The sequence below is a fragment of the Glycine soja genome, chromosome 8 (assembly GCF_004193775.1).
Source record: "Glycine soja cultivar W05 chromosome 8, ASM419377v2, whole genome shotgun sequence".
NCBI lineage: Eukaryota > Viridiplantae > Streptophyta > Magnoliopsida > Fabales > Fabaceae > Glycine > Glycine soja.
The window spans coordinates 38280605-38292003 of record NC_041009.1 but is presented as its reverse complement, the minus strand read 5'-3'; the positions used below and the strand labels follow the sequence as shown (position 1 = coordinate 38292003).

Below are 11399 nucleotides of genomic sequence, written 5' to 3'. Positions count from 1 at the left end.
CAAAATTAACAAAACTAACAAAACTAGCAAAACCAAAGAACACTCCCCCCATACTTAAACAACACATTGTCCTCAATGTAGCACAAGTAAAAGATTAAAAGCAATTAAACCATCAAATAGAATCGAACAAATGTAATAAAAGTAAAGAAGGAGATAGGAAAAGAAAAACTCCCCAAGTCATGGTGGAAAAGAAGTAAGCTGAAGTAAGGAGATCTTTTGAGCAAGGACAACCCCCAATGTGTCATTTGATGCATCGCACATTAGCTCAAATGGGGCTATCCAATCAGGTGCCTAAATGATAGGGGTGGTAGTCAGTGCTCTTTTGAGGCAATGAAAGGCCTCTTTTGCAACAAGTTGGATAGTGGAAGGGCTACCTTGCTAAAATCTCTTATAAAGCGCCTGTAGAATCCTGCATGACCAAGAAAAGATCGCACCTCTCGCACGCAAGAGGGGTAAGGCAATTGTGAAATAACAAAATTTTTTACAGGATCTACTTCAGTGCCCTTATTGGAAATAATGTGGCCTAAAACTATACCTTGCTCAACCATAAAATGACATTTTTCAAAATTTAGAACAAGGTTAGTTTCAATGCATCTATTCAAAACCTTTTCCAGACTATCCAAACAAATATCAAAAGAGGATCCATACACAGTGAAATCATCCATAAACACCTCTATGCAATTTTCTAAAAAATCACTAAAAATACTAATCATGCACTGCTGGAAGGTACCAGGGGCATTGCACAGGCCGAAAGGCATCCTCCTATAGGCAAAAGTGCCGAAGGGGCAGGTGAATGTGGTCTTTTCCTGATCCTCAGGAGCAATAGTGATTTGCATATAACTAGAAAAACCATCAAGGAAACAGTAGTGGGATTTACTTGCCAGCGTTCAAGCATCTGATCAATGAATGGCAGGGGGAAATGGTCCTTTTTGGTAACCTGGTTCAGCCTCCTATAGCCGATGCAGACTCTCCAACTGTTCTGCACCCGAGTAGGAATCAACTCCTCTTTCTTATTTTTTATCACGGTGAGGCTGGTTTTCTTCGGGACTACCTGGACGGGACTCACCCATTGGCTGTCGGAGATAAGATAAATGATGCCAGCTTGTAAAAGCTTGGTTACCTCCTTCTTCACTACATCAAGAATCACTGGGTTGAGTCTTTTTTGTGGTTGTCTTACTGGTTTAGCCCCATCCTCTAAATTTATTTGATGCATACATGTGGATGGGCTAATACCAGGAATGTCCGCTAGGGTCCAGCCTATAGTCTTCTTATGCTTCTTGAGAATTGATAACAGCTTCTCCTCTTGCTCATCAGCAAGGGAGGCAGATATAATTACTGGAAAACTTTTGCTATCATCCAAGTAAGCATATTTTAAATTTGATGGTAGAGGCTTCAATTCTGGTGTGGCTGGCTGGATAGTGGTAGAAAGAGATGGTTTCTCAGCCTATACCTCATAAAGAAAGTCAGAAGTATGTGTACTTCCTGAAACATGGTTAGTTCTATCTGACTTTATAAAATCAATCTCAAGAGGTAAAACATCACCAGACATGTAATCAATATCAATTTCAGATTCACTCTCAGCATCAAATTCAGTCATATGATCAAGTATAAGTTCAGATTCAATGCATAAAGAGTAACAGGCATGCAGATTAGAATGAAGATCAGTCATGTATTCATCAACAATATGGTCAATTATTTCAACACGAAATACAGAAAGATCTTCGGATGGGTGTTTCATAGCATCAAGAATATTAAAATGAACAGTTATATCACCAAACTCCATAGATAGTGTGCTTGCATATACATCTATCTTAGTTCTAGCAGTTTTCATAAAAGGTCTGCCTAGAATGATGGGAACTGATCCTTTAGAAAATCCCTCCTCCATATTCAAAATATAAAAATCAACAGGGAAAATCAGTTCACTAACTCTAACTAGGACATCCTCTATGAAACCTGCAGGATAGGAAACACTTCTATTAGCTAAATGAATTACCACATCAGTTGACTGCAAGGGACCAAGAGATAGAGAATTAAAAATAGATAGAGGCATAACACTAATAAAAGCTCCTAAATCTAGCATGGCATTGTCAAACTTATTGTTCCCTATAATACAAGGTATGCTGAATGTAGCTGGATCTTTACATTTTTCAAGGATTTGGGGAACAGATTTACCAATCAATGCGGAGACATTTCTGCCCATACTAATTCTTTCACTTCCTTTAAGCTTTCGCTTATTAGTGCACAACTCCTTCAAGAATTTAGCATATCTTGAAATTTGTTTTATTGCATCCAACAGAGGTATGTTTACCTCTACTTTCCTAAATGTTTCCAAGATCTCCTTCTCTGCCTCTTCCATTTTTTTGTTGGAAATTGCTCTTGGAGGGAATGGAAGAGGGATATGCTGCTTCTCTTTAGATTCACCTGCATAGAAATTGTTAGGTAACTTACTCTTTAAATTTTTGTCATCATCTTTTTTTGGAGTAGAGTGAGGTTGGGCAGGTTCATTGGTGGATGAGGAAGATGCTACTGGTTGAGGTCCTTGACACTGTTTTCCTGACCTCAATGTAATGGCACTCACATTTTTTGGATTCTGAACAGATTGAGAAGGTAATCCATCAGAATTCTGGGACTATTGTTGATTTAACTGTGTAGCCAACTGTCCCATCTGATTAGTTAAGCTCTGAATGGAGGCTCTGGTCTCTTGTTGAAACTGCATGTTTTGCATAGTCATTTGCCTCACAAGTTCTTCAAGGGAAGGTTGCGGAGGGGCCTCAACTGTTTGTTGTTTCTGGGGCTGTTGTTGTTGTTACTGTTGGATTGGTGGAGGAACGTATGGTCTGCTTGGGCCAGCATCATTTTGAAAATAAGGTTGTTGTTGTTGCTGCTGTTGTTGTGAAGGATTCGACCATCTAAGGTTGGGATGATTCCTCCATTCGGGATTGTACCTATTGCTGGAGAGGTTATAATTATTCTGTTGTGGCTGATTTTGCAGCTGAGGTTGAGGAGGTCTGTTGTAGATGTTTGCAGCATAAGCTTTAGGCTGTTCAGTTGCTTCAAATTATTGCACAAAGGGGCAAAGGTTTGTGTGGTGGTCAGCAGAGGAGCATAAACCACAGAGTCTGGCGACAGGTGCAGATTTTTTATTCATGGCCAGTTGGGTTACCAGGTTAACCAAGACATCTAGTTTACCTTCAAGCTTCTTAGTCTCACCTGATGAATTCATGGCTACTTCATGCACTCCTCTAATGACAATAGCATCACTTCTGGCACTAAATTGCTCGGAGTTTGAAGCCATCTTCTCAATTAAATTTCTGGCTTCAGCAGGGGTCATGTCTCCAAGGGCTCCACCACTGGCAGCATCTATCATACTTCTCTCCATGTTGTTGAGTCCTTCATAAAAATATTGGAGGAGAAGCTGCTCAGAAATCTGGTGGTGAGGGCAACTAGCACATAATTTTTTAAATCTCTCCCAGTATTCATATAGGCTCTCTCCACTGAGCTGCCTAATGCCTGAAATATCCTTTTTGATGGTCGTGGTCCTGTAAGCAGGGAAATTTTTTTCTAAGAATACTCTCTTGAGGTCATCCCAGCTCGTGATGGACCTTGGAGTAAGGTAATATAGCCAGTCCTTTGCCACTCCCTCTAAAGAATGTGGAAAGGCCTTCAGAAATATGTGATCTTCCTGGACATCTGCTGGTTTCATGGTGGAGTAGACAATATGGAATTCTTTCAGATGCTTGTGTAGGTCTTCACCTACAAGGCCATGAAACTTTGGAAACAAATGGATCAGTCCAGTTTTAAGAACATATGGGACATCCTCATCAGGGTATTGGATGCACAAGCTTTCGTAGGTGAAATCAGGTGCAGCCATTTCCCTTAGAGTCCTCTCACGGGGTGGAGGTTGTGCCATATTCTCAGAATGTGCAAAATCAGAATGTTCAAAACTGTAATGCTCAAAATCACTAATAACAGAATGCTCAGGATGCTCAAAAGGTACTAAATGTTGTCTAACTAATCTATGAAATGCCCTATCTATCTCAAGATCAAAGGGTTGTAAGTCAAATGGATTGCCTCTAGTCATACACTACATTCAGCATGCAAAACTAGTTGCCTTCTTATGCAAGTAACAGTGTAGGTTTGAACTACTGCTACCATTAAATGATATCCAAATGACTTGAAATTTTTTGAGAAACCTTATAATATGATGAGAAGATAGCACAAAAAATTTCAAATGAAAATTCGAAGTCTAACTATATAAGCTAAAAATGATAAGTTAAGAAAAATAAGAGAATAATACTTGGAAAATAAAAAACTTTTGACAGAATTGCAATTTTTGGAAGAAGGAGACCCTTAGCCAGCCTATGGCAGGCTTCCACATCATGGGAATTTTTTTTCTACCCCAAATACATATTTAATAATAGTCATTCTGATACCCGGAGCAAAAGTTATGGCCGTTTGAAGTTTTGACAAAAATCAAATTTGCTACTCTTTTGGAACTTTCAAATCTGACCATACTAAGGGCTCCAACTATTTTTCCCACAAAATATGGATCAAAAGAAGTGACCACAAAAAAATTCAGCCAAAAATAACAACTCTAGCTACCAAAACAAAAAATCCTAATTAATTCAGCAAGGGTGGTCGCTAAAATCCGTCGCTACATGATTTCCACTACTACTCTATTTTGCCGCAAGCAAAAGTGGTCGCAAAATCCATCGCAAAACACTATTCATAGCAAAACACCCAAAACTAAAACAGGGGAAGCGCTTAACAGAAAAACTAAAACAGAACACAACTAAACAAAATACCAAGACACTAAAAAACACTAACTAACACACACACTAACACAACACTAACACTAACACAAGAATTAAACACGAACACAATAATTAAACACTAACACGACACTAGCTATTATGAACCTTTGGACACTGCTCCCCGGCAACGGCACCAAATTTGATCGAGCCCGTACTCGAATCAAATAAACATTAAAATGTAGTAACTAGGAAGTGATCCAAGGTCGTTTCCCAACAAGCAATGATAAACCAAATGTTCATAACAAATAGTAGGAAATAGTAACAAATTGGGGGGGGGGGGGTTGTTTGCTTTTGTAAATTAAATAACGAGTAAAATAGAATTAGAAAAATATTAGAATTAAAATGCGTTGCTTTCCCTTGATTCACAAGCAAGTCTCTTATCCTAGGTTGCGAGAATTTATCCTTTATCAGTTCAACCACTTAATCCAACCCTAAATTAAATTACTAAGTGAAATTCAACATAAGGCATTCATTTTGTGATTAAGCAACACATACATAAATTACTCATAAACGATCATTAAGCATGAACGTAAATTAAGCGCAGAGACAATTAATCAAGCACTAAGCATGCATGAATTAATAGCAACAAATTTAGAGTAATTAGTGAAGAGGAAAAACTGAACAGAATTTAACAGTAATAATAGAACCTCAAAGAGAACTGCGCTTGATCCTCAAGAGAAAACAACGCTGGGGACTTAGCCTTCCATTAATCAATAGATAACAAACTTATAAATTGAAGAACGAAATTTTATTGCTACTAGAATTGCAAAACGAAAAAATGTCTCAAAGAAAAAGCCTAAAACTAAAAAAACGAAAATAGGAGAGAGAGGTGAGGAGGACCTAAACTAGAACCTTGGTGCTGTTATATAGTTTTCCAGCCCCAAAGCTTACAAATCTGTTTTAAATCCAAGCCCATAAATAAAATTAAATCAAATCTAGATAAGATAAGATAAGATAAGATCTAGATGAAATAATATCTAGATGAGATCAAATCTAAATAATATCTAGATAAGATAAAGTGTAGATAAGATAAAATCTTGTAGAATAAAATAGTCTGCCCTCTTTAAGTCCGAGCTCAATTCTGGATTCAAGCCCAATGCTTCATTAATTCTTGAAATTAGATTAAAAACATCAAATTAGCTGAATGGGCCCAAATTATAAAATTGTCTAATTAATTTGACAAATAAAATTAATCAGTACTTAAAATGGTTCAAAAAGGGTTAAGAAATAGGAGAAAATAATGGCACATCAAGGATATATCCCTTACTAATCCCTCCCTCGCAGATCTCGTTTGCGACGGATTAAAAAAAATTAGCGAGGTAAAGTTCCCTTACTAATACTCGATATTTTTGTAAGCCAAACATGGTCATATAATAGCTAAACAACATACCATATTGCATTAAAATAAAAAAGGTTTAAAACCTTTATAGATTTGGACCCCAATTGTTCCTGGTGCAATTCTCCTCTCAAAAGCTCTTGTTGTTCAAAAAATAAAATAAAGCATAACCTAAAAAATTATTTCCCTACTCTATTTATACTATTGAAATTATACTGTAAGGTGGAGGCCATGGGCTGTGCTGGGTGATCGAGCATGACCTTCTACGAGGATTTGGAACGCTGATTCAACATAGGCCATGCTAGATCAGCATGACCTACAGGTTCAGCATGGGTTGTGCTTAGTATAAAATGCTCATAATCCCTCCCTTTTTTTTATCTCCTTTGGTTCTCTTGTCTCTTTATTAGCTTCTCTAATCAACTGTTCACACTCGAGACATACCCATTTATAAACAAAATAAAGTAAAAATAGCAAGACAAAATGAGACAAAAGTTGGGGTCTAAATGTAGACAAATAATAATTATCAACCACCCCATACTTGAGTATTGCTTACCCTCAAGCAATTATTCTAAATTAGAGATTAACACAACTTTCTATGAAATCAAGAAACCATTTACAAAGAACCCCTCAATTTATTATAGACAAAACAAAACATAGTTGACAAGAACAAAAAACCACATTCATAAGATAAATCCCATAGAATTCCATTAGGCTTTTAATGTCAACCAACAAGTTCAATTCCACAAAAAGCAATAGATCACTCATCTCACCTCTCTTTGTTTTAAGGAAAAGGACAAAGCACTTGTATCACAACTCAAGAAGCATGCATTCATTTTATGTATTGATCAACTCAACCTAAGCAAAATTCTAACATGCAAGACAATGAGGCATCACAAGGTGTAATGGGGCTATGAAAGGTGGTTACTAAAGGAACATGATAAAGAAAGGCTCTAAGAAAAAACTTGTACTCAATGACACACTACCCAAGGGGACAACTGTTATTTTTTGCACTTACACATCCAAAAATTTATTCTTTTGGGAACCAAGCTTCTCCTTCTGCTTATTTAACAAAACTTTTCAGTACATTTTTTTAAGACCTTTTTTACCGCCTTATCTTTCTTTTAAGATTTTTTTATTGCGGAATGAGAAGAACCATAAGACAAATCATTGCTCCACCTAAATCAATATTCGGTGATGTCTCCCTATTTTTCAAGTCACCATGTAACAAGCATTAGACTCTTAACACAATTGGGTAACAAAAAATATCAATTCAGCTTAAAGGGGACAACTAGGGGATATATTTCAACAAATGATCTAGATTTAGGAACAAAGCCTACAAATTGACTCAATCAATTCAATGCACACATGAAATTTTCTCAAGGATATGTATCTCAAGATAAACCAAATGTATAACTCAAGTGGACATACATCACACACACAGTGGGATTAGGCTCAAAAGGTAATGTATGTGGTTCAGGCTTAAGGATCTTCTCATATGCATGAGTTTTTCTGTTAATGTTTTGCCTCTGTGAAAAAATCTTGTGTTGAGTTCCAACACAAAATTTATCATATATATATATATATATATATATATATATATAGAGAGAGAGAGAGAGAGAGAGAGAGAGAGAGAGAGACAGGGGGGAGAGAGAGATGTTCTACAAAAAATAAATTCCTAAAAATTAACAGAAAGTCAATGTCGATTCAAGAACAAGAAATCACATGGAAGTCATCAACATAAGTTATACAATAACATCAAGTTATGGTTGAAGTGACATCAAGTTGAGAATGTCAAGGGGTCAAAAATCTTGGTGTTTAGTTCGTGGCTCTAACTTTCTCGTGCTAACTAACTGATAACGACCGTTGAATCATTCAAAAACAAATAAAACGAGGAAATTTTGTAGCACAAGATTAACCTTGGTCAAACTCAAAAATATGATTCAATTTGGTTCATACATTCATTCACTTATAAATAACAAGGGGGAAATTTTATCGAACAGTTTGTAAGCGACTATAAGAGAATATGGAAACACACAGAAATAGAGATGAAGAAACAAAACAAAAAAGAACAGAATACAAGTCAAGTTTAATAACATCAATCAAACTCATCAAACCAATGAGAGTTGAATTATCATAGTTTCTACGAATGATGTTCAGTGTGAAAGTTCAGTCAAATGCATTGGAGAAAGTTCAATCGAATCAATCTCTAAATTATTTGAGATCACATATTAGATTGGAAAATCATTCAAACAATTTGTGATTAAATTTTGAAATTAGGAAATGAATCCATAACCTAATCCATTTTCAATCCTAAGCATAATCATAATCATGAAAATCGAAAATAGGATTGAAGAGAAAGATGAACATTCACAAAAGATTAGAAATATTGAACCAGAACTTAAATTCAGCCTTGCTTGGAGTGGGTCCATGGATTGATTAATTGTTTAGCCCTCCATGATCATCACCAATGGAAAAGCCACAAAATTTTGTGCAAGAAAATGGAAGAATAAAAGTGAAAAGAGGAAGAAGAATGAAGAACAATTGAGAGGAAAATAAAGATAAGAGAAAACTTGCACAACAAGTAACCAATTCTGTTTTTTACAAAATGAAGTAACGAACTAACTAACTTCCACTAATATATAGAGTGACTACTTAGAAGGAAGTGATATACCTTGATTAGGCCCATCTAATCTACCTAATTAAACTAATTACACAAAATAAAGCCCAAACTCGTAGCCTAATTATTCAAGTGCAAAGGCTCTAACTTAGAAGCTCAATTTGACCCTCGAAATGACAGAATTGGACAAAGCTTATTTGTAACAAAATTGAATATCATTTTCTCAGCTTTCCAGGGACTACTTACATGTTTCATTTGAAGTTCTGTAGTGTCCTTTAGGCTCTACACAAGCAGATAGGTCAAGCAAGCACAAAATCTAAAATTTAGCTACAATTCTCAATTAATCTCAATCATTTTGCCATAGACCAAAAATGAGTTAAGGTGAGAAAATAAGGGTCAAAGAAATGTCAATTGAGCTAAGAAGAATAGAAAAATATTAAACTACAAATACTCAATCACTAACTCTAGGTGGGATTTTAGTTTCGCTTTGGTTCATTTGTTGAGTCTTGGTCGGAGTCATTGTCGTTGGTATTGTTGAGACTTTCTCTATGAACAGTTTCAACTCTAAAGAAGGTTGTGTGTTTGTTGTGTTCTGATTTGAATCTTGATTTGTATTCATTAGCAAGCTATAATATATGTGATTTATGTCTCCTTTATTGGAAGACCATTGGTTATTTTCATAGATCCATCGACATCCATGTATCCATGGTCCCACAATCACATTAATCATAATTAAACTCCCGCAAATTGCACTGTGATTATGCTAATTTTTTAATTGTAAAAAGAAATAACTTAAAAGGCGTCATTTGTCAAAATATATATATTGAACGCTTTCTACATCGAACCTACTCTCTAAATAGTCACAAAATAGCGGATGCCATTAACACATTGAGTTCCTTCCTTATCAGTACTAGTAGTAGTGATGGTGGTGGTGGTGGTAAACCTCATCATCTATGAATTTCATAATGCATGGGGAGGAGTATTTAGGGGGACTTATTTATTATTATTAAAAATTGATAGTGTACAAATCTAAAATGCCAATTGGGATTATTTTATAAATGTAACAAGTCAAAAATAGGTTATTGTTGGTCAAAATTGTGTCACACCCATGTACCCCTGAGTTATAGACTTCATCTTAGAATGATTTGTACTTACAGTCTTGCAACTTTCTCATGTCTCTTTCATCTTTCATATAATTTCTCACAAATTACCATGTAGTCAAGACCCTGACAACATCTAAGTACACTAATGATAAAATAATTTAAGCTTAATCATAGGAAAATTATTTTAAAGATAACATTGAAAAAAAATCACCTATTAAATAATTTGCATGCTACTCAAATTGGTAATATACTAAGTCACTACTACAAAAATTGTTTTCTACATCGGTTATTTGACACTTTTCACGATGATTTTCAACTGTTTTTGAAGCCGCCATCCTGGAAAGTGTTGACTTTCCACGACGATTTCCAAACCTTACTTAGAAACTTCGTTTCTACATCGGTTTGTGTAGAAACCATCTTAAAATGTTTTTTTTAAATAAAAAATAAAAAAAATTGAGGATTCTAAGACAGTTTTCCCCAAAAACTGTCTTGAAATCCTCAAATTTTTTGGAAGTAGACATTCTAAGAAGATTTTTGGAAAAATAATTTTTCTAAGACGGTTTTCCTAAAAACCAATTAAGAATTCTAAGACGATTTTCCTAAAAACTATTTTAGAAAGTCTACTTTTCTAAAAACCGATTGAGGATTCTAAGATGATTTTTGGGAAAACTATCTTAGAAAGTCTATTTTAGAAAGTCTACTTTGTAAAAATATTTTTGGAAAAACTGTCTTAGAATGCATACATTTTAAGACAACTTTTTGAAGCCGATGTTGTTTTTTTAATGTTTATTTACCATGTAATTAAAAGTTGTTAATTTTCATAATAATTATTTTAAAGAATGAAAATAGAATTTAATTAAAATGTTTTACCAATAAATTGTATATATTTTTTTACTATTTACCACGTAATAAAAGTTGTTAATTTTTATAATAATTATCTTTTAAAAAAATATCATTTTGAAATAGGGACTAAAACCAATTTTGCTTCTGTATGTCTAACAACTCAATTAGATCCTTAGTTGAAACATGTTCCACTTTTGAATGGCAAAGAGACACAGAGAAACATAGATCCTAATAAAGGATATACAACCAAAAATTAAGTTCAGAGATCATCTACAAAACAAATATTATAATAAAAACAACAACAATAATATAAAGAAGCTCAACAAAACAAGCAGACTAGAGTAAAGCCTTAAAATAACATGAATACTTGTATGGAAAATTACATTTCATTAAGTTAAAAATTTCGATAGTCAAAGTCTTAGATTAAGTACAACCCTTGTTGAGTTGTTACTCGTTATACTTCTTGCCTTGATCTACTTGAAGAACACAAATTGTTGGCAAATGGCAACTACAATGAGTCTACTACTCTTTTGACAAAAACCTAGTAAGAGAAAACAAATAAAATGCCTTATACCTACTACACTTTCACTAACAATTTCCTAGATAGTAGAAATATACCATAAATGAAATATCATCCTTAACCTTAGGCAAACATTACCACCTCCCTTACCCCCCAACACACAAAA

General features: G+C 34.9%; 1 non-coding gene across 1 annotated transcript; it reads left to right on the top strand.

Annotated features, from left to right (window-relative positions):
• The first annotated feature begins 3425 nt into the window (after positions 1–3425).
• On the top strand, positions 3426–3532 carry LOC114424786. The gene has a single exon (XR_003669086.1). It is a non-coding gene; the product is annotated as a small nucleolar RNA R71 (small nucleolar RNA).
• The last annotated feature ends 7867 nt before the right edge of the window (positions 3533–11399 follow it).